Source organism: Procambarus clarkii, chromosome 16 (assembly GCF_040958095.1).
Source record: "Procambarus clarkii isolate CNS0578487 chromosome 16, FALCON_Pclarkii_2.0, whole genome shotgun sequence".
Classification (NCBI taxonomy): Eukaryota; Metazoa; Arthropoda; class Malacostraca; order Decapoda; family Cambaridae; genus Procambarus; species Procambarus clarkii.
Window position 1 is genome coordinate 23,849,148 of NC_091165.1, and position 10,122 is coordinate 23,859,269.

The 10,122-nt window shown below is 45.7% G+C and overlaps 1 protein-coding gene across 1 annotated transcript in view; it reads left to right on the top strand.

Moving 5' to 3' along the window:
* The first annotated feature begins 4,334 nt into the window (after positions 1–4,334).
* Positions 4,335–10,122, top strand: part of LOC138365186 (uncharacterized) — a 27,053-nt gene continuing 21,265 nt past the window's right edge. The window contains exon 1 of the mRNA XM_069325306.1: positions 4,335–4,497. The gene's annotated coding sequence lies outside the window, so the exon portion shown is untranslated. The remainder of the gene's footprint in view (positions 4,498–10,122) is intronic.

The following is a 10,122-nucleotide window of genomic DNA, read 5'->3' on the forward strand; positions in this document are numbered from 1 at the left end:
ACTGGTCATGTGTGGCCACTGTTACTGGTCATGTGTGGCCACTGTTACTGGTCATGTGTGGCCACTGTTACTGGTCATGTGTGGCCACTGTTACTGGTCATGTGTGGCCACTGTTACTGGTCATGTGTGGCCACTATGTCACTGGTCATGTGTGGCCACTATGTCACTGGTCATGTGTGGCCACTGTTACTGGTCATGTGTGGCCACTATGTCACTGGTCATGTGTGGCCACTATGTCCCTGGTCATATGTGGCCACTATGTCACTGGTCATGTGTGGCCACTATGTCCCTGGTCATGTGTGGCCACTATGTCACTGGTCATGTGTGGCCACTATGTCACTGGTCATGTGTGGCCACTATGTCACTGGTCATGTGTGGCCACTATGTCCCTGGTCATGTGTGGCCACTGTTACTGGTCATGTGTGGCCACTGTTACTGGTCATGTGTGGCCACTGTCACTGGTCATGTGTGGCCACTATGTTACTGGCTCATGTGTGGCCACTATGTCCCTGGTCATGTGTGGCCACTATGTCACTGGTCATGTGTGGCCACTATGTCCCTGGTCATGTGTGGCCACTGTTACTGGTCATGTTTGGCCACTGTTACTGGTCATGTGTGGCCACTGTCACTGGTCATGTGTGGCCACTATGTTACTGGCTCATGTGTGGCCACTATGTCCCTGGTCATGTGTGGCCACTATGTTACTGGCTCATGTGTGGCCACTATGTTACTGGTCATGTGTGGCCACTATGTTACTGGTCATGTGTGGCCACTATGTCACTGGTCATGTGTGGCCACTATGTCCCTGGTCATGTGTGGCCACTGTTACTGGTCATGTGTGGCCACTGTTACTGGTCATGTGTGGCCACTGTCACTGGTCATGTGTGGCCACTATGTTACTGGCTCATGTGTGGCCACTATGTCCCTGGTCATGTGTGGCCACTATGTTACTGGCTCATGTGTGGCCACTATGTTACTGGTCATGTGTGGCCACTATGTTACTGGTCATGTGTGGCCACTATGTCACTGGTCATGTGTGGCCACTATGTCACTGGTCATGTGTGGCCACTATGTCCCTGGTCATATGTGGCCACTATGTCCCTGGTCATGTGTGGCCACTATGTCACTGGTCATGTGTGGCCACTATGTCACTGGTCATGTGTGGCCACTATGTCACTGGTCATGTGTGGCCACTATGTCCCTGGTCATGTGTGGCCACTGTTACTGGTCATGTGTGGCCACTGTTACTGGTCATGTGTGGCCACTGTCACTGGTCATGTGTGGCCACTATGTTACTGGCTCATGTGTGGCCACTATGTCCCTGGTCATGTGTGGCCACTATGTCACTGGTCATGTGTGGCCACTATGTCCCTGGTCATGTGTGGCCACTGTTACTGGTCATGTTTGGCCACTGTTACTGGTCATGTGTGGCCACTGTCACTGGTCATGTGTGGCCACTATGTTACTGGCTCATGTGTGGCCACTATGTCCCTGGTCATGTGTGGCCACTATGTTACTGGCTCATGTGTGGCCACTATGTTACTGGTCATGTGTGGCCACTATGTTACTGGTCATGTGTGGCCACTATGTCACTGGTCATGTGTGGCCACTATGTCCCTGGTCATGTGTGGCCACTGTTACTGGTCATGTGTGGCCACTGTTACTGGTCATGTGTGGCCACTGTCACTGGTCATGTGTGGCCACTATGTTACTGGCTCATGTGTGGCCACTATGTCCCTGGTCATGTGTGGCCACTATGTTACTGGCTCATGTGTGGCCACTATGTTACTGGTCATGTGTGGCCACTATGTTACTGGTCATGTGTGGCCACTATGTCACTGGTCATGTGTGGCCACTATGTTACTGGTCATGTGTGGCCACTATGTTACTGGTCATGTGTGGCCACTATGTCACTGGTCATGTGTGGCCACTGTTACTGGTCATGTGTGGCCACTGTCACTAGTCATGTGTGGCCACTATGTTACTGGCTCATGTGTGGCCACTATGTCCCTGGTTCATAGTGGCCACACATGTGTGTGTGTTGGTGTGCATGCATACGTCCTTCTGTGTGTATGTATGTGGGCCATATGTGTGTGTGTGTGTGTGTACACACTGAAGATTTATTTTTGAATAAAATGCATTGAGGGTAGGAGAGGTAAAGGCAGACACAGACTCAAACAAATATAAACACAGACAGGCAAACAGATAAACACCGACACACACACAGGTACAAAATGCTAAAGATTTGTGTGGCCACGCAAGCACACTCAATACTTGAGTGTGTATTGTGAGCCTGTATATATATATATATATATATATATATATATATATATATATATATATATATATGTGTGTATGTGTGTGTGTGTGTACTCACCTAGTTGTACTCACCTAGTTGTGCTTGCGGGGGTTGAGCTCTGGCTCTTTGGTCCCGCCTCTCAACCGTCAATCAACAGGTGTACAGGTTCCTGAGCCTATTGGGCTCTATCATATCTACACTTGAAACTGTGTATGGAGTCAGCCTCCACCACATTGCTTCCTAATGCATTCCATTTGTCAACCACTCTGACACTAAAAATGTTCTTTCTAATATCTCTGTGGCTCATTTGGGCACTCAGTTTCCACCTGTGTCCCCTAGTGCGTGTGCCCCTTGTGTGTGTGTGTGTGTGTGTGTGTGTGTGTGTGTGTGTGTGTGTGTGTGTGTGTGTGTGTGTGTGTGTGTGTGTGTGTGTGTGTGTGTGTGTGTGTTCGCCTGAATTGATTTATGTATGTTTGCATTTGTGTGTGTGAGTGGATGAGTGCGTGTGTGTGAGTATGCTTGTGTACGTGCGTGGCTAAGTGTATGTGGGTGGATGAGTGTGGAGGTGGATCATTGTGTGTGAGTGGACAGGTGTGTGTGCGTGCGTGGTTGAGTAAGCGTGTGGATGGTTAAGTGTGAGTGCACCCACACACGCACTCATCCACCCACACACGCACTCAGGAGTTAGATTAGGTGTCACATCCACTCCCAGGTCTCTTTCTCGAATCGTTACAGGTAGGCTGTTCCCCTTCATTGTGTACTGTCCCTTTGGTCTCCTGTCACCTGATCCCATTTCCATAACTTTACATTTACTGGTGTTAAACTCCAGTAGCCATTTCCCTGACCATCTCTGCAGCCTGTTTAAGTCCTCTTGTGACACCTAATGGATGTGACACCTAATCTAACTCCTGAGGCACATATAAATAGGATAACGACAGCAGCGTACTCTACACTGGCGAAAATTAGAACTTCATTCAGAAACCTAAATGAGGAAGCTTTTAGGGCACTTTACACTGCCTACGTGAGACCCGTCTTAGAGTATGCCGCGCCATCATGGAGCCCCCACCTGAAGAAACACATAAAGAAACTGGAGAAGGTTCAGAGGTTTGCGACGAGGCTTGTCCCAGAGTTACGAGGGATGGGATATGAAGAGCGGCTGAAGGAACTGAACCTAACGACACTAGAGAAAAGAAGGGAGAGAGGAGATATGATAGGGACATATAAAATACTCAGGGGAATTGATAAAGTGGAAATAGATGAAATGTTCACACGTAATAATAACAGAACGAGGGGACATGGGTGGAAACTGGAAACTCAGATGAGTCACAGAGATGTTAGGAAGTTTTCTTTTAGCGTGAGAGTAGTAGAAAAATGGAATGCACTTGGGGAACAGGTTGTGGAAGCAAATACTATTCATACTTTTAAAACTAGGTATGATAGGGAAATGGGACAGGAGTCATTGCTGTAAACAACCGATAGCTAGAAAGGCAGGATCCAAGAGTCAATGCTCGATCCTGCAAGCACATATAGGTGAGTACATATAGGTGAGTACACGCACTCATCCACCTACTCACGCACACAAATGCACACATACATAAATCAATTCAGGCGAACACACACACACACACACACACACACACACACACACACTCACACACACACACACACACACACACACACACACACACACACACACACTCAAGTATGTGCATCCATTCCTAACCACATATTCATTTGACATTTTTACGCTGCACTTTCTGTGTCGACATATTTTAGTGCATTTTATAAGCAAATGCATATGTATATATATATCCATAATCACGACTTTATGTTTCTCATATTAATAACATTTACAATATTGTTATATTCATCTTATTGTAATTAATGACTTTCTTCAGAAATAATCATAGATATCGCCTACAGAAATGAAAAAAAAAGAGTACGACAACATATTCGGTGCGGTTGGCATCGCTGGGTTGCCAGACGGACGAGGGCTCCCCCAGTGGCACCGGTTCTCAGGTGTCAGTTGGAATTTGACTGTTGCACGATAAACACCCGGTGCCTCTGAGTACTCGGGTATTCGGTGATGTGTGGAACGTAAATACGGGATGAACTATATGAGAACTATATTGTCGAGGAGGATTGTTTTCATTAATATATCTTAGGAATAATGAGCATCACTCCTGCACTCACTTCAGGTAAGTGAGATGTTCACTAGCTAGCTTATTGAGGAACTTGCATGGACCTCACTCAATGGTGAGTAGGTTCAGTAGATGTGTTGTGTTGTAATTTAACGAGGGAATCGGATGTGTGTGTGTGGGTTTGTGTGGGTGTGCGTGTGTGTGTGTGTGTGTGTGTGTGTGTGTGTGTGTGTGTGTGTGTGTGTGTGTGTGTGTGTGTGTGTGTGTGTGTGTGTGTGTGTGTGCAGGCGCGCGTGCGTAAGAGCATGTTTGATGATTCGTAAATAAGGGCTAACGCTTCGATATGCGTGTGTGTGTATGTCGGTGGGTGTGTGTACTATTATATGTGCATGTAGGTGTGTGTGTGTGTACCACTGTGTACTCACCTAGTTGTACTTGCGGAGGATGAGTTCTGACTCTTTCGTCCCACCTCTCAACCGTCAATCAACTGATGAACAGATTCCCGAGCCTATTGGGCTCTATCTTATTTACATTTGAAACTGAGTATGGAGTTTCTATACCACTACATCATTACTTAAAGCATTCTATCTCTTTGTATGTGTATGTAGGTGTGTGTGTATGTACCACTGGATGTGTATGTAGGTGTGTGTACCACTGGGTGTGTGTGTGTGTGTGTGTGTGTGTATGTGTGTGTGTGTGTGTGTGTGTGTGTGCCATTGAATACTTACCTACAAGAGAGTACAGGAAAGTGAGGACTAGTTCATCATGCCCCGGCAAATAGCCTTGTATAGCTGTTGTGTTGTAATTGATCTTTCCAGACGTTAAATTTCTTTGTCGAATCTGGCCTTATAGTTTCTGGATGGAGGTGGCTTCTACCACTTTCTCTAACGATGCATTCCACTTATTAAGACCCGTTCACGGTGCGAGTATTTCCTTACATATCTTTGGCTCATTTCCGTTTCCTGTTTCCATCAGGTTTTCTTGATCTACTTTCAATTTAAGTAGGTTGATCTTGTCTACTTTGTGTATTCCCTCTCAGTATCTTGTATGTTGTGATCATATGCTCTTTGTTTCTTGTCCCCCCTCAGGTTTGTGAGATATAATTCCTCTTAACCTCTCCCCATAGCGAAACGCCTAGTCCTGAAACTAATCTTGTTGCAAACCTCTGCACTTTTTAAATTTTGATTTTGTGATTCACACGGGTTTGACTCGAGGCTAATGCTGGCTATTAGAGTATTAGTCGAACATAGACTGTATATATTGTCTAGAAAAAGCCCTTATTTACGTTCTTAAATGACACTCTAATATTTGCCAGCCATCCATATGGCGCCGATGTTATCCTGTTTATGTGTGCTTCCGATGTTAGTGTTGAAATGTTATCAGTTCCATAATTTTTTAAGTTTTCATATTCCTGTAGTTCTTTCCCTTATGGTGTAGATAACTCCTTGTCTCCTTTCTTATCTTCATTACCTTACATTTGTTGGGAATGAACTCTAGCAGCCATCTGTCTGCCCTCTCCTGTAGTTTGTCAAGATCTTCCTGAAATTGTTTTCAGTTCTCCGTCATCTGCCAACACTGAGAGCCACGACCTCCCCCCCCCCCCACTCCTCCCTAGGACAGTGTATTCACACACATCTGGGACACCAGTGATTCTAATACAGAGCCTGTGTATGTTGGTTTGTGTGTACTCTTGTGTGTACCTGTAGGTGTGTGTGTGTACCACTGAGTGTGTATACTGATGTGTGTGTACCACTGTGCTTGTATGGTGATGTGTGTGTGTACCACTCAATATATTTTCCTACTTGTGTTCAGCTAGTTGTGTTTGCGGGGGTTGAGCTCTGCACTTTCGGCCCGTCTCTCAACTGTCAATCAACTGTTTCTAACTACTTTTTTTTACACCCCCATCCTCCCCCCAGGAAGCAGCCCGTAACAGCTGTCTAACTCCCAGGTATCTATTTACTGCTAGGTAGCAGAAGCGTAAGGGTGAAAGAAACTCTGCTCATTTGTCTCTGCCGGCGCCGGGAATCGAACCCGGGCCACAGGATTACGAGACCCGCGCGATGTTCCCTCAACTACCAGGCCCCCATGCGTGTGTGTGTGCGTGCGTGTGTGTGTGTGTGTGCCCGCGCGTGTGTATGTATTTACTATTTGTGGCTGCAAAATCGAGCAATTAGCTCTTCGACCCCGCCTTTATAACCCATCTATTTTCTTCTATTATATCTACTACATATATATTTCTAACACACGCACATACACACCCAGTAAGGAATCATTCAGAACTTTGTATACCACATATGTCAGACCAATCCTGGAGTATGCAGCTCTAGTATGGAGCCCATATCTAGTCAAGCATATGACTAAACTGGAGAAGGTTCAAAGGTTTGCCACCAGACTAATACCCGAGCTGAGAGATATGAGCTACGAGGAGAGACTACGGGAATTAAACCTCACTTCGTTGGAGGACAGAAGAGTAAGGGGGACATGATCCATACAAGACATACAAGATTATCAAAGGAATTGATAGGGTAGATAAGGACATGCTATTTAACACAAAGGGCACACGCACTAGGGGACACAGGTGGAAATTGAGTGCCCAAATGAGCCACAGAGATATTAGAAAAAAACTTTTCTAGGTTCAGAGTGGTTGACAAATGGAATGCATTAGGAAATAATGCGGTGGAGACAGACTCCATACACAGTTTCCAGTGTAGATATGATAGAGCCCAGAAGGCTCAGGAACCTGTACACCAGTTGATTGACAGTTGAGAGGCGGGATCAAAGAACGAGAGCTCAACCCCTGCAAGCACAAATAGATGAGTACATACACACACATATCTGTAGGTGTGTATGTGAGTGTGCATTCGGTATCCCCTAGGACACCGAATGGGAGACGAACTACTTCATGAAACGGACAGAGAGAAAGATCAAGGAGTTGATATCACGCCAGACCAGTTTCCTGAAGCCCACATCAAAAGAATAACATCAGCGGCGTATGCAAGGTTGGCTAACATCAGAACTGCCTTCAGGAACCTGTGTAAGAAATCCTTCAGAACCTTGTATACCACATATGTAAGACCAATCCTGGAGTATGCAGCCCCAGCATGGAGCCAGTACCTTGTCAAGCACAAGACAAAGCTGGAAAAGGTTCAGAGGTATGCCACTAGGCTAGTCCCAGAACTAGAGGCGTGAGTTACGTGGAAAGGCTTCGAGAAATACACCTCACGTCGCTGAAAGACAGGAAAGCTCGGGGAGACATGATCCCTACCTACAAAATTCTCAGAGGAATTGGCAGGGTAGATAAAGATAAACTCTTTAACACGGGTGGTACGCGAACAAGGAGACACAGGTGGAAACTGAGTACCCAAGTGAGCCACAAGGATGTTAGAAAGAACATTTTCAGTGTCAGAGTAGTTAACAGATGGAACGCATTAGGAAGATATGGTGGAGGCTGACTCCATACACAGTTTCAAATGTAGATATGGTAGAGCCCAGTAAGCTCAGGAATCTGTACACCAGTTGATTGACAGTTGGGAGGCGGGACCAAAGAGCCAGAGCTCAACCCCCACAAGCACAATTAGGTGAGTACACACACACACACACACACACACATTTCCCAGGAAGCAGCTCGTAGCAGCTGTCTAACTCCGTGGTACCCATTTACTGCTAGGTGAAGAGACCAATCAAAATGAAAGAAACTTTGTCCATTTGTTTCTGCCTCGAACGGGATTCGAACCCGAGCCCTTACGACTACAACTCCCGAACGCTGTCCATTCAGCGTCTAATGCACTGTTGTCTAATGCAGTGACTCGTGACGTATTTCCCTATCATACCTGTTTTTAAAGTTGTGAATTGAGTTTGTCTCTATAACCTGCTGCTTTAGGTCATTCCATTTACTCACTTTCCTTACGCTAAAAAACCGTTCTAACACGACACATCTGAGCCTCAACTTCCACCCGTGCCCCCCCCCCCTTTGTCCTGTTGGTATTGATTGTAAATATTTCCCCCTTTTTCACGTGTGAAAAACCATAACGCCATAACGCCTCCGCCCTTCAATCCCCTTAAATATTTTATACGCCTGTATAATGTCTCCGCTCTCCCTCCCCTTTCTGGCGTCGTCAGGTATAACTCCTTCAGTAATTCTTAATATCTCATCCCTCGCAGCTCTTGGCGACTCTCATTACAAACTTCTGCACTCTTTCGAGCTTCCTTATGTGTTTTTGTTAGATAGGGGCTCCACAATGAGGCGGTGTACACTGACCTTACACAGGCGGTATACAGTGATCTAAAAGCCTTCTTATTTTAGTTCCTGAAGGATGTTTTGATTTTTGTCAGCGAAGAGTATGTGGCTGACTTTGTTCTATTTATATGAGCCTCTGGAGTTAGGTTTGGTGTTATGTCCACTCTCAGGTCTTTTTCTCTAGTCTTTATAGGGATGTAGTTTCCCTTTATCATGTATTGGCCTTTCGATCTCCTGGCTCCTGACCCCATTTCCATCATCTTACACTTGCTGGTAAGGTGATAGTAACTCTAGCAGCCATTTATCTGACCAGCTCAGGAGCTTGTTTAAGTCATCTTGGAGAATCTTACAATCTTTATTTGTCTCAAACCTTCCCATTAGTTTCGCATCGTCTGCAAGCATCGACATATAAAACCTGCAGTCAAATCATGTATATAAGTGAGGAATAGCATGGGTCCTAGCACGGATCCTTGAGGTACCCTGCTTGTTACTCTACGCCAGTCCGACTTCTCGCCCCTCACTGTAACTCTGACACCTGTCTCTTAAGTAATTCTTTACCTATGTTAGTGCATTTCCATTTACACCCGCCTGTTTCTTGAGTTTGTATAGTAACCTCCTGTGTGGTACTGAATCAAAGGCTTTTTTGCAGTCCAGAAATACGAAGTCTGCCAAGCCTTCTCTGCCTTGCCTTATTATCATTACCTTACCATAAAACTCTAGGAGGATCGTCAGGCACGATTTCCCTTCTCTAAAGCAGTGTTATTTACTTACACATTTAATTCTAAATGTGCAACTAGTCTTAACCTTTTAATTCTTTCAAGTACTTTGCAAGGGATGCTTGAGTGATATTGGTCTGTAGTCGAGTGCCTCTTCTTTATCTCCTTTCCTGTAGATTTGCACCACGTTGGCCTTCTTCAAGCAGCTAAGTCCCCTTTGTAAGTGACTCATTAAAGATTAATGCAAGACGTATGATGACATCCTGTGCCTTTTAACGCCCGTGGTGATACTCTATCTGACCCAGTAGCTTTATTTACATGTAGTGATGCTAGTTGTATCGTTACTTCCTCCGCTCCCACCTCAATATTTAATTGTATCTCTCCAGGTGCAGCTTCCTCATCTAGCTCTGGGAGGTGTTCGGGCTTAGTAGTGACCACTCCATGGAAGCTGGCATTGAGCTTCTCACAAATTTCTTTATCACACACACAAGCAGTGTATTTATTATTTGCATCTGCAGAATCGATCTATTAGCTCTTGGCCCCCGCCTTGCTAACTAATTTATTTTCCAGCCACTTGGGCTGAAGCGATGGTCTCGCCATACAGGTCGGCGTTCAATCCCCGACCGTCCAAGTGGTTGGGCACCATTCCTTCCCCTCGTCCCATCCCAAACCCTTATCCTGATTCCTTCCAAGGGTTATATAGTTGTAATGGCATGACGCTTTCACCTG